General features: G+C 42.4%; 1 protein-coding gene across 1 annotated transcript in view; it reads left to right on the top strand.

Annotated features, from left to right (window-relative positions):
• Positions 1 to 15,009, top strand: part of DCDC2C (doublecortin domain containing 2C) — a 146,924-nt gene extending 131,915 nt beyond the window's left edge. The window contains exons 11-12 of the transcript XR_010130074.1: positions 11,361 to 11,956; positions 14,901 to 15,009. The gene's annotated coding sequence lies outside the window, so the exon portion shown is untranslated. The remainder of the gene's footprint in view (positions 1 to 11,360; positions 11,957 to 14,900) is intronic.
• Positions 15,010 to 18,824: the final 3,815 nt, after the last annotated feature.

Below are 18,824 nucleotides of genomic sequence, written 5' to 3'. Positions count from 1 at the left end.
TCAAACACCCGAGTCCCTCCAATATTAGGCATATGGCCTGATTTGTAGTCATTTTCTTCACATTTATTTAAATGCCTCTGATGGTGTGGCCCCAGCACTGAGCGCAGGGCTCAAGGTGAGAGTAAGCCGTGCAGTTTCTCTCCCCCAATGTCTAGTGTATACCTCCCTACACTGCACTTCCCCAGAGGACGTTGGAGATGGCAGGAGTGCTTTTATTAATTTCCAATGGCTTCTGTGGCAAATTACCATGAATTTAGTGTCTTGAAACAGCACAAGGTTATGATTTACAGTTCTGTAGGTCAGAAATTCAGCACAGGTCTCATTGGGCTAAAGCCAAGTTGTTGGCTTGGCTGCATTCCTTTCTGGAGGCTCTGGGGAGAATCTGTTTCTGTGCCTTTTCCAGCCTCTGTAGGCCGTCCACATCCTTTGGCTTGTGGGCCCTTCCTCTGTCTTCAAAGGCAGCAACCCTGCATCCCTCTGAGCATTCTTTTGCCATCACGTTGCCCTCTGGCTCTTCTCTTCTGTCTTCCTCTTCCACTTTTAAGGATCTTTGTGATTATGTTGGGCACTCTGGATGATCCAGTATACTCGCCCTCTTTATTAGCAGCCTTAATTTCACTGCAACCTGATTCCCCTTTGCCATGCACCCTAACATAGTCACAGGTTCTGGGCTTAGGATGTCATCATCTTTGGGGGCCATTATTCTGCCCACCTTACCCACTGAGTCTTATATGTGCTAAGCTTCTGTATCTTGTAGTCACATAAATTGAGGTTTTGGACACAAGTAGGCCTTTCATTTGCGTCTGACACATTTTGTCCTACACGTTTTGTGTGCTGTGTGCCATATACCATTTCCATTGCCATTGTGTCAGCCTTTCAGGGCTCAGAGCTTGTCTTTCAAAATATTGGCTCACCTTTTAAGCCTCATTTTATGAGCATGTCTACCATAAGGTCCTTTGGAAGTGTACCCCAAACTGAGACCATATATTGATTATCAGCTCAATTTAGAAATGTTACTGCAGCCAAAAGATGAACATAAAGCTTATCCAGCCATGTAGGAGGTCTAGCTTACTTAAATACTTCTTTATCATTAGGACTAATGAAAATAAATGAAATGTATATTGAAGTTTTTAATAAAAAGAAACATAGTAAGTTGCAGAAGAGAGCTGAGGTTAGATGTTCAGAAGCCCTTTCCTATCATAAGGCATCATTGCTTGGCTGTAGTCTGTTAGCTTTAAGGAGTGGAGATAAGTAGCAGTCTTCTCTGTCTTTTCAGGGTTTGCTCCTATGTGACAACACCGATTTTGAGTACAGAATGTTTGAAAGAGTCTGATCTCTCTTTATTTTCTATTTGTTTTTAAAATAGTCTTTATGTTTCGGAGCAGTTTTAGTTTTATAGCAAAATTGAGCAAAAAGTACAGAGATATCCTGTTTACTCCCCCTCCCGCCCCCGCAACCTCCATCCCTGGCCCAAGCCTCCTCTGCTGTCAGCATCTCCTACCAGAGTGGTACATTTGTTACAACTGATGAACCAACACTGACCCCTCACATCATCATCACCCGAGTCCACAGTTCACATTAGGGCTCCCTCTTGGTGTTCCACATTCTACAAGTTTGGACAAATGTATAATGACATGCATTCCCCATTATAGTGTCATGCAGAGTAGCTTCACTCTCCTAAAAATCCCGTGTCCCCCCATCCACTCCCTTGCCCCCTCCAAACCTGTTGTAATCACTTTACAATGGGTCTCTTTACTACCTCCATGGTTTCGCCAGTTCCAGAATGTCATAGAGTTGGAATCATACAGTGTGTACCTTTTCAGACTGTAAACGCTTAGCGGGGACTTCCTCCAGACATCTTTCTGCTCCACATATCTTTATTGTCTTTGCCTGCTCAGGGTCTGTGGGAGGAAATGCAGAGATCACCTGGGAGGTCACTTGCATTGCACATGAGGGAACTGAGGTTGGCATCATTGTGAGCTCACTCAGTTTTCCATGAAGATCTGTAACTTAACCTAGTATTTAAGATTCCCATTCCAGTGCTCTGTCAACATGTCAAAGGACTATTAAGCAAGTGACTAGTTGGCGGAGATGGGGGAGGGAGCAATCTATAAATTGGTGAATAACTTGGGCAGAATGAAAAGAGTCTGGCCCTGGGGAACATCAAATGTCCATCAAGTGGGCTGGAGTGAGGATGGCTGAGGAAGGGAGGGAGCATCACATATTATGTGCTGAGAACAGTGCTGAGCATCATATTCATATTCTTTCTTTTTATCCTCATGTGAGGATTGCTGTTGAAATGGTAGGTATTAGTTTTCTAAATTTGAACTAAGACAGACTCAGAGAGGTAAATTACTTTCCCATGGCCACATAACTAGAAAGTAGGTTTTAAATCCAGATTTGTCTTGCTCCAAAGCTTCCATTATTCCCATAAATACACGAGTTTGCCTTCCCAGAGGCAATGGAAGTGCTTCTCCACTTGCCATGTAATCCATCTGTGACACCAGCCACTCTAAGGCTCACGCAGGCATGATTTGGGTTGAATTTTTAAAATCTTTCTAAGAAATGCGGGGTGTTCCCTTACTTTTAAGAATGTGTGAAGAGGACAGCCAAGCCCACTTGTGGTGTTCTTTGGTCTCTTTCTCTTTTTTGAATTATTAAAGCAACTTTTATTTATTGCTAAGGAGATTTGAGGTGGTTTGCAATAAAAATAGAGATAAAAGAACATGGAAATCCTTTAAAAGAAGAATACAAATATAAACACCAAGCAATAAATTCAAAAGTCAGAGAGAGGGAAAATCAGGGCATTTGTGTGAAATAAATGACATCAGGTGACTTCCTGGAGGAAGCATTCAGATGGGAGCGTGGCTCTCACTTCCCATGGAAATCTCTAGTTCCCTGTGGCATTTCTGTTCTGTATCTGTCTCTAGGTTTAATCATTTTTGAATATTTGAGTTTCTACTTGGTGAAAAGAAGTAACAGTGAACTAGATGACTGAAACCATCAGAGGTTTTAGTCCCACTAAGATTAATACACAGTGAAACTGTGCAGGTCATTGATTTGAGGCATTGAGTCTCATTTTTTATATTAAAATAAAAGGTAAGGACAAGATCCTTTTTTTTTTCGAGACAGCATCTGACTCTGTCACCCAGGCTGGAGTGCAGTGGCACCATCATTGCTCATTGCAGCATCAAACTCCTGGGCTCAAGTGATCCTCCTACCTTAGCCTCCTAAGCAGCTGGGACTACAGGTGCACACCACCATGGCTGGCTAATTTTGTTACTTTTGTAGAGACAGGGTCTTGCTATGTTGCCCAGGCTGATCTCGAACTCCTGGCCTCACATGATCCTTTAACCTTGACCTCCCAAAGTGCTGGGGTTACAGGAATAAGCCACTGTGGCCAGCCAAAATCATTGATTTTTAGTATTTGAAAGAAACAATCAGAAAACATTATGGTAGGGAAATCTGACCAGCACCACCCACCTGTGGTCAAGGATAATTTCACCAGTGATGAATTAATGTAGATGTAATATAACTCTTGGTATGATGCAGGCACTTTATCTCTGTGGAACTGTCCCCCTCCAGTCATAATTCCAGTCTGTTTATGACACGATATCAGCTATACCCAAATTGAAGGACATTTTACAAAATACCCAACCAGTACTCCTTGAAAATATCAAGGCCATGAAAAATAAGGGAAGACTGAGAAGCTGTCACAGTCTGGAGGTAACTAGGAGACATAGTAACCAAATGCAGCATGCTTTCCTGGACTGGATCCTGGGGCAGCAAACACACGTTAGTTTGGGGGAAATCCAAATAAAGTCTGTTAAATAGTATTAACAGTTAAATAGTATCACACAAATGCTAATTTTGGTTTTGATAAAGTACCATGATTTTGTAAGGTGTTAGCATCAGGGGAAGCTGCTTAAAGAGTACACTGGTCGGCGGGGTGCGGTGGCTCACGCCTGTAATCCCAGCACTTTCAGAGGCCGAGGTGGGTGGACCACAAGGTCAGGAGATCGAGACCATCCTGGCTAACAGGGTGAAACCATGTCTTGACTAAAAATACACAAAATTAGCTGGGCTTGGTGGCGGGCGCTTGTAGTCCCAGCTACTCGGGAGGCTGAGGCAGGAGAATGGCATGAACCCGGGAGGCGGAGCTTGCAGTGAGCCGAGATGGCGCCACTGCACTCCAGCCTGGGCGACAGACTGAGACTCCGTCTCAAAAAAAAAAAAAAAAAAGAGTACACTGGTCTTCTCTGTACTATTTTTGCAACTATCTTGTAATACCGTACTATCTTATAAATCTAAAATTATTTCAAAATAAAGCGTTAAAAGAAGCACCAGAACTCCTTTTCCCCAAGTGGAATATAATTAAGGACCTGCCGACTACAGAGCAGAGGAAAAAGGAATTGTTTGGTTGGAATCCTTCAGCCTTCCTTTCCGTCTCTTTGGGGCCCTCCTGCTGGACCCCTGAGACGCCTCTGAGGAACATGAGGGCACCATGGAGCACAGTAGGAACACAAGTACACTGGCCAATCTCTTAAGGGCCTCTTCAGGTGAAAACGGTATTCGGAGTTTTGCTAAATCTGCTAAGGAGTGGCGTTAGAGCAATCAGAGAACTCAATCAATCGAGTTGAATTTTGCTGATCATGCAAAGCGAGAGCTGAGAACCGGCTTGTATTTGGCCAAATGGAAGTCATTCATAGCCTAACAACAGATGTTTCCTGTAGAAAGATGAGCATGAGCCTGATAGGAGCTGATCCAAAGAATGGAAGTAGTGGGAATGGAGACGTCAGGCACAGGGGACACTCGGAGGGAACTTGGCCGTAGGGGAGCACACACTGGGGCAGTGGCTATAGGTGCACATGGTCAAGGCTAGGTTCTTTCTTGGGGGTGGGGGGTCACATGGCGAAGGCTGGGTTCTTTTAGGAGGGGGCCCATGGTGAAGGCTGGGTTCTTTTTGAGGAGTCGTGGCTATTACAGCACGTCTGTTCTCATCTAAAGGGGAAGAAACTGAGGATACAGTATCAAGAGGGGCGATAACTGCTGGGTGGACCTGCCTCAGCCGGCCAGCCGTGTGGAGTCCGTGCGTGGTGGGAGGGTTGGTCCTATGCAGGAACAGGACAGCCCCTCTGGAGTAGCACAGGAGAGGGCAGAGGATGCGGACACATATCCCGGGAGGTGAGGAAGTGTGGGGTAGGGCCTGTGGACGTTTTTTCTGAGTACTCTTATTTTCATACACAGAGGCAGGGCCATGAACTATGAGTGTGGAGTGGGGAGGTGGAGCTTTAAAGAAAAAGGAAACAAGAAATAGTTACTTGGAAGAGTGAGCTACTGAAAGAACTGGAGAAATAACCTGGGGTTATGTCGTGGCACTAAGGAGCCCTTGAAGGTGGTGATCGCGAGTGGAAGGCATGTCCGGGGCAGGCAGTGGCTCCAGAGTTGGTAAAGGAGGATGTGGACAAGTCAGGGGTGGGAGGGTGAAATGGTGGCAGGGCTGGTGGCATAGAGGTGCTGATGAGGTAGGAGAGTTGGAGCGGGGCATTAGAGGGAGAGGGTTGTAAAGACGGGAGGGTGGAATGAGGTGGGTCAGAATTCCTGGTAATCACAGGGTCTAGGGTGTGGTCTGTGGTAAGGAGCAGGATCATCAGATATGATGAGGCCAAGGCACTGAGAAACCACAGTTAGAAGGTTTGTATTGAGTAACTGTTGTGGTCCCCAAGGATCATGACAGAGAGAGAGAGAGAGAGACACCAAACACCAAAGGCTGACATGGGCTAAGAGTAGGAGGTGTGGCCTGGAGCTCAGTAGACAACTACTCAGAAGAAAGGGGGATGGATGGTACAATCTGATGACAGGAACTTCAAAGAGGCTGAAGGGTTTTAGGGAGGAAGATGGGGTAAAGATCTGGAGACAGTGGTGGGTGCAAGAAGGGCCCCCACCCACTTCCGTGGCTGGTGGTTCAAGTGTGTGGAAGAGAAAGACATCATTTGTGAGGGTACTGTGGGGCTGTGTCCTCAGGAGAGTCACACTCTGAAGTATGTCTTAGAAGTCTGAAAAACATGTATGCCTTTTGAACCAGCTATCCACTTCTAGAAGTTTGTCCCAAGGCTACAAAATTAGAACTAAGTTCTTATTCCCTATTGCTAGACTTATTTAGGTTGCAACTTATATCAAATGGTGGGTTTATGATTTATATTTATTTCTGTTTTTTGGTTTTGCTCTGTTTTTCAGATTTTCTATGATGAGTATGTTTGAATACAGAAAATAAAATTATTTTTATATTTTAAGAATAAAAAAACTATAGTGGTTGCAAGAGAGATTATTAGGTTAACCTGTTAATCTAGGGCCACAGGGGGACAGGAAAGCCTTCAAGCCACCATCAGAGATTTTGTGAATTCAAACTACTTTTTGATGTAACTTGCAGTCCCCTGTAAGGACTTGGTAAGGTCTTTGCTGATTTATTTAAAAATGTTCTAGCCCACAGAGAAATCAGTTGCCTAGGTAATAGTTACCAAATACAGAAATTAAATGCTATCTATCTCCGGGTTTCTAACTTTTCACAAACTAATTATACCTTCAACCAAAACATTGGATTTATTTTCACAAATTTGAGCCTGACATCTTAATTCATAACTAGCAGCTGCTGGGGCTTCTGGCAGCTACAAAAATAAATGAAAATAAAAACTAGGTTTTAAACCGAGTATTGAATACGGTACTTACATAATATTCAAATCACATAATACTTTAAAATGTACAATTGAGGAAATTCTTTGTGGAGAAAGGTAGTGGTTTTTCTGACCTCATCCAGCTGTTATCGTAAGTCTGATTCTTGGTGGCCTCTGAGCTCACACGATTGTAATCAAAACCAGCCTGCTCTTGAAACTCTTCATTCCTGTTCGTTTTTCCCTCTGCTCCAATTTTCAGATTTCCCCAGCTGCTGCTGTTGGCAGTTTAATCTCTCCAACCAGCTCTTCTGACGGCTTCTCGAATTCCTCCTTCCCCGGCTGTCAGCTCCCGCATCTGCTCCCACACGTCTTTTTTGTCTCACTCGCCAAAATGTCAGGGCTGCAGAACAGCCTCAGTCTCATTATTTGGCTACTGAGTTCAGTTAACTGAAGTGCTTATTAGCAAAAGATTTCTATGTTAATTATGCCGATAGAAACTTTGACACACAGATACACTTATGGGCGTATATCTAGACTAGAACAAATCTTTTCCTGCTAAGTTGCTGAATTGGCAGAGAAGCCCGTGGACTTCACGATACCTGAAATCAAGGCAGAATTGTCGGAGAAGATGTTCCATGGGGCAGATCTGTGGAAAAGTTTTATTGCATTTATTTATATTATATTTGTGTGGATTTGTGTGTTTTATCTTGCAAGTGTTGATGTAAGTGTACATTTTTAGTTTTGGTATTTTTCATTTTAGACTGAGTATTCTACTTTTACTGCTATTTACTATTGAGATTTTACAAAGCAGCTGCTGTGTAAGCCGAGCTGGTTTGCATTTGCTGGTTGTTTGCAGAGAACACCCAGCACCTGCATTTTACTGGTCACCTGGAAAGACCCTGTCACCTCCTAAATCTCATATAGAGCAGAGGAAATGCCACTGCATGCAGCTCACTGCCCGCTGTGAACTCCTATGAGGAAGAAGGGAAAGAAAACCTAATTCAAGTAAAATATGCTTTTCGGCAGGGGTTGGGGGAAGAAAAATAAGATTAAAATTCTGCCAGTGCCCTGTAATTTCAGAAGGTACAATTTGCATAATGTTGGCATGGCTTTCTGCGTAATAAAAGCATAGTTGTATTTTTTACTGAAATCGGCCCTAAATGCTCTCTAAACTAATCAAAATGGTTACTTTCCAGTAATTCTTTTATCCATAGATCTTACATTAAAATACCATGGTTTTACACATTTTGGTCAGCTTACTAATGTCTGGATTTTTGTTTGTTTGTTTGTTTCTGGTATCTCTCAAGAACCTCAGCAAGAGTAAAAAAGTGGTTCTGTTTCCTGGTAAGAGAACCTATGACCAGTGCTCACTCACGGACACCTCTGTGTGATGTAGGGCACGGTGCGGGTGGCCGCTCTGCGAGTTTCGCAGTGAAAGTGTCCGCCGCGAGGCCCCGTGATTCACTACCTAGTAGGGGGTGTCACCAAGCTTCCCACTGACAGGCAGCCTTCCCCATGTGCTCATGTGGACTTTGAGTAAACCATGCTCTCATGACTATGCATGGAGCCCTCTAAACCGTCTTGCATATGGCAGGTTCCAGGTCAGCTGACAAATGAAGATTTTGGCGTACCGTACGGTGGCACAATCTGTCAGTCAACAATGCGGTTTTGGCAGATTTTCCATTGTTCGATTATTTTAATCTTTCACTGCATTTATTCTTATAATATTTTGTAAAGAAAAGCTCGTGAAACTTGTGATAAGAAGTACGAGTTTCAGACGGGAGGCTTTAGACACACATGAGTATCCTTAGGGGAGACATTTTCAGCCACACTCAGGTGCCTGGTGGGTTGCAGGTTGAGTTCTGAAAGAAAACCAACACAGCACACAGACGCACTGCAAGGAACGCCTCGTAGATGATTGGATTTAAAAGGCAAGGTGAACGCAGAAGTTTTTGAAAATGCATTTTACACAGCACAAATATTATTTTATATTAATATTTTATCTCATTTTATATTACATAATATATTAATATTCATATACATACATTTTAATATCTTAAATCTATTTTTAATTCTGCACATTCTAATTTTATGTGTTTTTGGGAGTGCTTATGTGTGGGACTAGCAGACTGCTGGTTCATTCATTATTTATTTTTTATTCTTTTATTTATCGAACGTTTTCTGAGTTTCTTTCATGTGCCAGGCTGAGCTGGGTACTTCAGAAACAAAGATGAGTAAACGCAATCCCTGCCCTCTAGTCGGGGAGACAGACTTGATGCAGAGAATCATGCCCAGGTGCAGGAGGGCGCTAAGTCAGCACGCGGCGTGAGCAGCCGGGCAGGTCTTCGTGTGGGATTAGCAGAGGGTCGCTTCGCCCTCAGAGCACTCAACCCCTGCCTTTTGCTTGGCACATAGTCATACATCACTGTGTGACAGTCTTTGTATTTTCTTCTATAACCCCTGCTTTTTTTTTTCTGTTTAAGCTTTCATGTGATGATGAGTATCGTATCATGTATGTCTCCATTTTTTCCATTCAAAATGTGCTTTCATTGTCATGTCATCTTAATCCTACAGTTCCTAAAGATCCATATTTTTACCCCTATTTTCAAAGAGAGTTTGAAACCCAGAAGGGAAGGTGCCTCGTTCAAGATGAATCTGCAAGTGGACGGAGGCAGCAGGACTCATGTGCTATTAATCATTTTTTAAAAATAGAAAGACAATACGGAACTGCTGACCTTGGGCCAAGTGCTGTCCAGAATGTGGAGGGAATCCATTGGAATGAGACTCAGTTTTGTTTTTCTCAAGAAGCTCATGTGTATTGGGGTTTGGGCACAGATCTATGGACAAGAAAGTCTCATAAGAGAGATAAGTGTTAAAATAGAGGTGTGTACTGGATACCCTGGAAATATACCGCAGAGAGAACGATTGACTGTCTGGGCCTGGGAGGGAGGCTGCGGCGATTTATAGAACATGTTATAAAGGAGAGGACTGCAAAAATGAATTGGGAAGGGCTTGTAGGAATTTGCCAACTTGACAGGGTGAGGAAGGGGGTGGTGGGCAGAGGGGTCAGCTTAGTCAAGTGCATGGAAGAGTGAGGGTGCGTTGGGGGAGTGCAACTAGTTTGGGGCAGTTGGAGCAAAAAGTGAATGTGCCTGAGGAAGGAATAGTATGTGAGGAAGATGGAGATACAGACAAGGTTCAGCTTTTAAGGTCCATCAGTGAGAAGAGGCAAGGCTAATTTGCAGTAAAAAAAAAAAAAAAAAAAAAAAAAAAATCAATTCCAAATCTCAGTGGCTTTACACAATAAATCCTTATTTCTTGATCACAGCAGCCTACTGTGGATTGGAGGCTTTCCTGGGTGGCTCTCCTCCACACGGTGACTCAGGGATCCTTGATTTTGTCATGCTGCTGTCCTCAACACATGGTCTCTGAGTTTGCAACAGGAGGAGAAGGAAAGACACAGGAAGCCACATTAGATACCCAGCCATCTCAGCCCAGAAGGGACACATCACGTTTCACATCCCTTTGGTCTGAACTAGTTGCCTGGCCCCGTTTAGCTGTTCTCTGTCAGGTAACACAGTCTCGGGCAGCTCCACATCTTTGGTGGTCACCTGGCCATTGTCGCCATGCCCTCGTCTGTCAATGTAAGGATTTTGGTCTTTATCCTGTAGGTAATGCTAAAGCAGGGAGAGGATGTGATCAAATTTATGTTTCTAAGAAGTGGCTGTGATAGCAAGGGGAGAAGGGAAAGGGATGAGAGTATTATGTGTGTGCATCGTATTCTCTCTTTCAGGTGTGGAGTCCTGGACCCAGGCAGGGGTGGGACCCAGGGACCCAGACAGGAAGTGACAGATTCCTGGGAGTGGACAAAATTGACCGCACTGGGCCACAAAGAGGATATGGGTGGCGAGAATGAAATTGGAGTTGAGGTTTCTGGTTTGGGTCTACGCGTTACTTCTGAAAACAAGGGGATGAGCAGGTTTTGGGGAAGGCAGTGTGTGAATGTGCCGAGTTCTCCACGTCAGCTGAGTGACCTGGCCCCTCTCAGGCTCTGCAAGGCTTCTCGCCGAAGACCTCTTTTCAAGTGTTATTTCAAATGGTTTTGTTTTCAGTTTTCAGGAGCATCTTTTTAATTTCCTCTGCCAAATGGCATTCATCCCCATAGGAAAGGTAATGTTAGCATCGGGAAATGTAGTTTGGCCGGTGAAAGGTTGATTGCTATGGGGTATTCTTCCTGAGCTCCGAAAGTTGGTTCTCATGTGTTGGGGTCTACTGTGAAGGGCATGGCCTCTGGATTCTCCTGCACTCTGATTTCTTTCTTTTTCATTTTACTTAAAATGCCTTTTCTGTTTCACTGACTCAGAAAGAGCAAGAATCTTCCCTGTGACTTTTCAATTTTTAAATGACTAATGGAATGTGTCTGTGTAATTAGCATTTGGTAACACACCTTTGATTCTAGCTTCTCTGATGGTATCTCATCATATTTTATGCTTGTTTGAGATAATGCATGCAAAAGCACATTGCACATGTAATACCCTATGTGAAAAGTATTTTTGTTAGTATTATCACTGTCACTACTAAGTCAATGATATAGCAGCAATGTTTGTCTTTTTATGATTTATTTCAGTTGATTTAGGTGGCTACTAGATTTATTGGTGATTTTGTTTTATTTTATTTACTGAAAACAAGAAAAAGAATCATATGACATTCTAGAGGAAGAAAATACACCTGTACTACTAGAAACCCCAGTAGAAATAGAAGCCCACAGAGAACCACCGATGGGACAATCACAAGAAAAATCGTCACTAAGACAAGAAGAACAAACACCTGAGAGACAAGAAGAACAAACACCTGAGGAACAAGAGTCCTCTGAGCAGCCATGCCTGGGACAGCCACACCAAGAGCAGCCACCTGAGATGCCAGAGTCCCCCACGCAGCCGTGCCTGGGACAACCACACCGAGAGCAGCCACCTGAGACGCCGGAGTCCCCCACACAGCTGTCCTCAGGACAGCCACACTGAGAGCAGCCATCTGAGATGCCGGAGTCCCCCATGCAGCCGTCCTCAGGAAAGTCATGCCAAGAGCAGCCACCTGAGATGCCGGAGTTGCCCATGTAGCCATGCCTGGCACAACCGTCTCAGAAACACATGATTAAGGGGTAACAAAACAACAAATACCATGAGAACAGAATGTGAACCATGTTGTGAAGAAACAGTCAAAAACTAGGAAGGATAGCAAGACAAATGAAAATAAAAGTGGACATTTTTTCACATTACACTAAAGAGGTATGCTGGTGGAATATTAAAATCGTGAATTTCATATTTTGGTGGCAAGACTTTAAGTTTTTAAACACATGTTGTAAGCTGAAATTCATGTGGAATTCCTTCCTCTATTCCCTAACTGGGCAAGTCTGGGAGGGAAGAGGGTTGTTAGCGAGACTGGGTGAATCATTGCCCGCTGGGGCCGACCTTCCCTTCTTACATTGTCAACCCACACTTGGCATTCTAGAGTGACTTAGCCACTTTGCGAATGGCACATGTTTACATAGTTATCTCTAACATGTTCTCCCTTTTTAAAAGCGAATTAAGGCATATTATAATAATTATACATACCTATTTTTATCTATACACAACACACGCATCTATGTACATACATTTGCCGATATAGGTATATATATGCCTTACATGTCCTAAATGGACAGTAGAATCCTATGTACATTTTTGGTGGCTAAGAGAATGGACTCTTAAGTCAATATACAGATTTGGCTTCTCTCCTCTTTAAGGGTATGCACGAGGTCTGTGGCTCAGTTTAGAGCTAATAATAATAACGAACTCACAGGCTGTTGGGAAAATTACTTACCATAAGCAGAACCATACTGGACACACAAAAGGCACTAAGAAATGTTGGCGACTCCAGTTACTCCATTTGGGTAGTTGTCTTTTTGTTTCTGTTACCAAGCGAGAGAAGACAGGCAGAGTCCCTACTAAGATGAGGCCTGCACTTGACTCCAGGTTGGCTGAGCTTCTTGACGGTTAGCACAAAGGTGGCAACGGGGATTCTAGGATGGTCCAAGTCCTCTTAAAGATCAGACCAGTTTCACACCATCTGCCAATTAGTGGTATATAAAGTGTTGCACATGGAAGGAGGAAGAAAAGCTATGATTTCACCATATTTGGGCTTCTTGATTTGTTGTTAGACTTGACTAGAACATTCGTAACACTTTAAGGGGGAAATTTGTAATCAAATAGGAACCATCGCCATCTCATCCTGAGCAATTTTTAGTTAAGTTTCTGCTAGAGAGCACATCTACTTTGATTTGGCTCCATTCTAAGTATATATCTTAGTGCAGGAAAAAGAACTTTGAAACTGCATTTCTAATTACTTTTGTTGGTGACTTCTTTTCCAGCTGCCCTAGTGCCTGTGATTTAGACCAGCAAGCTGCTGTGGAAGGAATGGATTAGGGCTAAGAGAGCCAGGCCCTGGCCTGTGCTCCACCATTTGTTGACCACAGGGTCTTGAACAATTTACTTTTCCTCCCTGAACATTAGTTGTCTTCTGTAAAATGAGAATGATAGTAGGATCATAGTTTGTTAGAGCTGGAAGCAGATTTAGAGATCACAGAATTCCCAACAGACATTCTACTGTGAGGTACCTGTAGGGGTTAGGTGGCTGGCCTGAAGTCACATGAGACCTGTAGCTTGGAGGGAGCAGGGACGGGACTGGAACTCATGTTTTTCTTTTTTTTTTATTTTTTATTGATCATTCTTGGGTGTTTCTCGCAGAGGGGGACTTGGCAGGGTCACAGGACAACAGTGGAGGGAAGGTCAGCAGATAAACAAGTGAACAAAGTTCTCTGGTTTTCCTAGGCAGAGGACCCTGCAGCCTTCCGCAGTTTTGTGTCCCTGGGTACTTGAGATTAGGGAGTGGTGATGGCTCTTAACGAGCATGCTGCCTTCAAGCATCTGTTTAACAAAGCACATCTTGCACCGCCCTTAATCCATTCAACCCTGAGTGGATACAGCACATGTTTCAGAGAGCGCAGGGTTGGGGGTAAGGTCACAGATCAACAGGATCCCAAGGCAGAAGAATTTTTCTTAGTGCAGAACAAAATGAAAAGTCTCCCATGTCTACCTCTTTCTACACAGACACGGCAACCATCTGATTTCTCGAACTCATGTTTTTCTTTCCCTCCTTCCTTCCTTTCTCCCTCCCTCCCTCCTCGTCCTCTTCTTCCCCCTCCTCCTCCTACTTCTTCTTCGTCATCTTCTTCCTTCTTCTTTCTTCCCCACCCCCGTCCTCCTGTTCTTCCCTCTTCTTCTCTCCTCCCCACTCTCCCTCCCCCGCTCCCTTCTCCTCCTCCTCCTCCTTTTTCTTGTGACAGGGTCTCACTCTGTCGCTCAGGCTGGAGTGCAGTGCCACAATGACAGTCTCAAGCATCCTCCCACCTCAGCCTCCCGTGTAGCTGAGACTACAGGCATGAGCCACCACATCTGGCTACTTTTCTTTTTTTTGGAGAGAGGGAGTCTTACTATGTTGCCCAGGCTTCTTCTTTTATAAAATTTGATTTCAGGTCTATTATAGTACTCTATCTTCCTTAGTATAGAATTGTTGTATGAATCAAATGGAATTAAACACTCTGAACATTTTACTAGAGGTAAAGGAGATTCATTTTACTTAATGGATACATAATTTAAAAAATGACAATGTTGCCTCTAGATGATGTTCACATTTTGGGGCTTAGTTTTAGAGTGGTCTTAGTACTAGGAGGATGGCTTAAATAGCTCTTCAAGAGAGTTATTCAGCACCACGTTTGAACCAAAGGATCCAGATTCAAACATTGCTCTAGACTCAGCACATTCAATGCTGGTTGGTCAGGATGGGGGCTGTGGAGTGAGAAGGGGGAGAAGATGAAGGAAGGGGCAGAGGAATGTGAAGCGTTGTTTTAGATGAACTGAAATGGAGTGGCCACCAGCACTGCACAAAAGCTAATTTTGAAATCAGTGTCCAGGTTTCCTGCGGCGGTTCTGCACGGCGGCGTGTTGCCGTTGGGTGTGCCGTGAGTAGCTGTGTGTGCTGCAGGTCCCAGGTCCCACCCCACCCCTCCCAGGAACAACACCCAGAATCCAGAATCCAACAGAAATGCAAGCTCCTGAGAGAACCAGAAACAAACTGTGGCCAGATCACAGCTTGAAGATGTTTTCTGTTAACCTGCTTTTCTATGTCTTCCAGATGGCCCGGGAGTGGAAACCTGTAGATTCACAAAACCACCTTTATTATTACCTGAAGTCCACTTTTCTTCAACCATGGGGCTTCCATGTCACATACGGACATTTTAACAGCAAGAAAATCACATGTGGGTGAAACTAAAGCCCCACACAGTGGTGTCTTCTCGAAAGCCAAAGACGAGGTTTCATAATTGAGCTCCATGTTCTTCTTATTCCCTTTCTCAGTGATATTTCTTTTTAGTAAACATTTTAAAGAATGAAACGTGGTTCTTTATCATTAAGCCCCCAAAAGATCATTCAGAAAATGAGAAGAATTTGAAAAAACGTGTGTATATTTTCCCCTCATGATATTTTTTTCCTGGAATGTGTACGGGAAGGTATCTCATTTATATGTAACTTGGAGGTTGTCACAAAAGCAGGTACTGATAACCTTTGCTATGTAAAGTTCAAAGTATAAAAATGTTTTACCTTCTGAATAACTAGTTCAAAATGAAAAGGAAAAAAATCCAGGGTTCTCTGGTGACATGGTTTGGCCGTAGGTCCTCACTCAAATCTCATGTCGAATTGTAATCCCCATGTGTTGGAGGAGGGGGCCGGTGGGAGGTGATTGAATCCTGGGGGTGGTCTTCCCCCTTGCTGTTCTCGTGATAGTGAGTGAGTGCTCCCGACATCCAGTTGTTTAAAAGTGTGTAGCACTTCCCCCTTCACTCTCTCTCTCCTGCTCTGCCATGTGAAGAAGGTTCTTGCTTCCCCTTCGCCCTTCTGTGCTATGATTGTTAAGTTTCCTGAGGCCTCCCCAGCCATGCCTCCTAGACAGCCTGCAGAACTGTGAGCCAATTAAACCTCTTTTCTTCATGAATTACCCAGTCTCAGGTAGTTCATTATAGCAGTGTGAGAACAGACTAATACAGCTGGGAAAAGGATTTTATTAACTTATTTATTTATTTTTATGAAGGCAAAAAATAGTACCCATGTGGCTCCAGTAGACTATGTGTGTGCGTGTGTGTGTGTGTGTGTGTGTGTGTACACATGGCCTAATATATATATATCCCTCCCAGGGACACACACACATATATAATCTACCAGTCTGGGGAGATTTAACAGTCTTTCTTTAGCAAAGATTTTCATTTCAGCAAATTATGTGTGCTTTCAATTTGCTGTTTGTCTTAGGAATTTGAAGATTGTTTTGCTGAGACACACATATAGCTTTTAGCTCTCTATTTTGTTTGTGTTCTAGTCATATTTAAAGATGGTGTAGATTGTTTACCTTTATGTTTTGGTAAAAATTTATGTGCTATCAACAAGTTTAAACGTTCACAATAGAAACTTAAATGTCTTCATCTCCAAGGCACTGAACATTGTCATATTAAAAGCTTAAATATATTTACTGTTATATTTATTGTTACAATAGTTTTAACTATTGGCGGCAGGATCAATAGTTTCAACTTATATTTTTGCTGATGCTTAAAAGTGTTTTAAAAGTTGGTCTGCCTTACAATTTATTTTTATTTAACTCCAAGTGTTAACTCTAGATTGTTCTGAAACTTATATGGACTTTTGAAAATAGCCAGATTTTATGTATTGTGTGGACCCATTTCCAAAATCTTTAAAGACTTTCAATAGCTTACAACCTGTGTTCATATATTCTAAATCCAACTAGTCTTTTATAAAAAGTTGAATGGGAGCTTTTTTCTCCCGTAAAGTAATTTTATTTGTTGGGATTGTTCAGGATTGCTGTGTTAATTCCCAAAACCTCCAGCAGTGATGCCGCAGCCCCGACACAGCAGTGATGCCGCAGCCCCGACACAGCAGTGATGCCGCAGCCCCGACACAAGTTGAAATTTCTTCTTTAAGCACACCCAAGTGGCTTAAGATCTCAAGCACTTGAAAATGTTGGAAGGCTTTTAGGAATGTTTCTGTAACTTTAAAATGTATCAATCCCCTTTTGTTTCTCTTTTAATAGGATAGTTAAAATTGGTGCATGTTTGTGGGAAAGAGATTGTTAAAATGGGAAAGTCTTTTTGTCTTCTAAAAGCCAGCCTGTGGAGCAGGTTTGAATGCTGTTGCATGTATTCCTGCTCTGGTCAGCCTACCACGTGCTCACTAACAAAAATTTGCAGAGAATTAACTTTCTTTTGAGTTGCAAAAACACTAAGAACCATGGACACAATATTTCTCCTCAACGTGCCTCATTTGCTGTTTTCTTCAATTTAACGAACGTCTCTACATAGTGCCTGTATCTGAAAGCACTGCTGTGTCACTTTACTGATTTCATCGAAATCATACAGATTCCACTCTGCACCGAGGAGCTGGTGGGTAAGAAACCAACTTGCACCTTTGGGTTTATACTTGAGCATGCATTTGTAATAGTTAGCACATTTTTTGAGTCATTTTCTTTTTCATCAACCTTTTATTTTTCATGGAAAGGTAGTTTAAAATATGGGAAATCTTATTACCACATTAGCCTCTTACAAGATGACCATTGGAGATATTTCCCACGGAAAGTGAGGCTGCAGAGTGCCTGGTTTTCCAACACGATTATGTCTGGAATCTGTTACCTTCCTCCTTTCAGTTGCCTGATATGTTTGCTAGGTGCTTTCAATTCAATTATTATCAGATAATTATTTCAATCAGATATTATTTCAATTCAATTATCAACATATAATTTTCAATTATCTGTTAATTGAATGAATAGAAATGGAATAAGATGTAAAGCTATGTTGGTAAAAATTAAACTTTTAACTAATTATTTCATAAATTATTTCAATATTTTAGTGCCCGCCAGCAGGCCATGTATGAAAAATGTAATTGTATTTTCAGGAATTAACTTGATGGCTAAATTAGAGAAGGTTGGTGAAAGTCACATATAAACTTTTTTTCTTGTAATTTTGTATTCAGAGCAATGAATGGTTTATTTTTACTGGTTGTTCACTTTTTGAAACTATAATTTGAATCAATGATCTGATTGATGTGTGCCTCTGTAGTGCCCCTTGGAGTATTTTGTTTGTCCCTCAAAAGAAGAAAATGATGAGGAAGACATATAATAGCTCTGTGTTCACAGAATTCATATTCTAGAAGGAGAGAGAAAAGGTAGGTGGGTCTTAGGAACAGTGCAGTCCAGTTCCCTCTTGGCTTAGTTCTCTATGGGATTAAATAATCAGTCTCACTCTAGTTTATCAGAAAAGGGAAACTCCTCCCTGGAGGAAGATATCATTGTCTTAAATACAATGCCTTGCATTCAATAAAATATTATTAGGTATGATGAGACACAGGAATACATAACTGAAAATCAAGAGACTAAACAGACAAGATAAACACAGGTGAGGCAGCAATCACACAGGTGTACAGATGTTAGCAAAAAGAATTTTAAAATGACAATAATATGTTCAGGAAGATAGAGAGAAGACTTTCACTGAAGAAGGAGGGTCTGCAAAAAAGGATCAAGAATAAATTTTAGAACAGACACATATGATATCTGAAGATAATTATAAATGGAGGTGACAACATGCCAAACACAGAAGAAAACAAGATTAGTAAACTGGTGAACAATCAATAGAAAATATCCAAACTGAACACAGAAAAAACAGGAAATACCCAAGTGAATATAAGGTATGTGTGGACATCGTGAAAAGGCTTAATATAGATAAAATTGGAGCCCCAGAAGGAGAGAAGAGAGAAAATGTGGCAGAAGAACAAATAAAACTTTGGGAGAAATTATCCTATGAATGTAGCAGGGAGATGGGGCAGCAGCTGGACCAAGATGTGGGATCTCAGGATAGGGTTTTCAATTTCCCTTTGCTTCCTCTTTCATCTTCTTTCTGTCTTCTCTCAGTGATTGATACTAGAACATGTTGTAGGCAATTATTAGAATGATATGCCACAGAAAGAGTGAGATTTTCTATTCTTAAGAAAGCCACAGGGACAGGAT

This window comes from Gorilla gorilla, chromosome 12 (assembly GCF_029281585.2).
Source record: "Gorilla gorilla gorilla isolate KB3781 chromosome 12, NHGRI_mGorGor1-v2.1_pri, whole genome shotgun sequence".
Taxonomy (NCBI): Eukaryota; Metazoa; Chordata; class Mammalia; order Primates; family Hominidae; genus Gorilla; species Gorilla gorilla.
The sequence above is the reverse complement of the archived record's forward strand: the minus strand, read 5'-3'. Positions and strand labels throughout refer to the sequence as shown.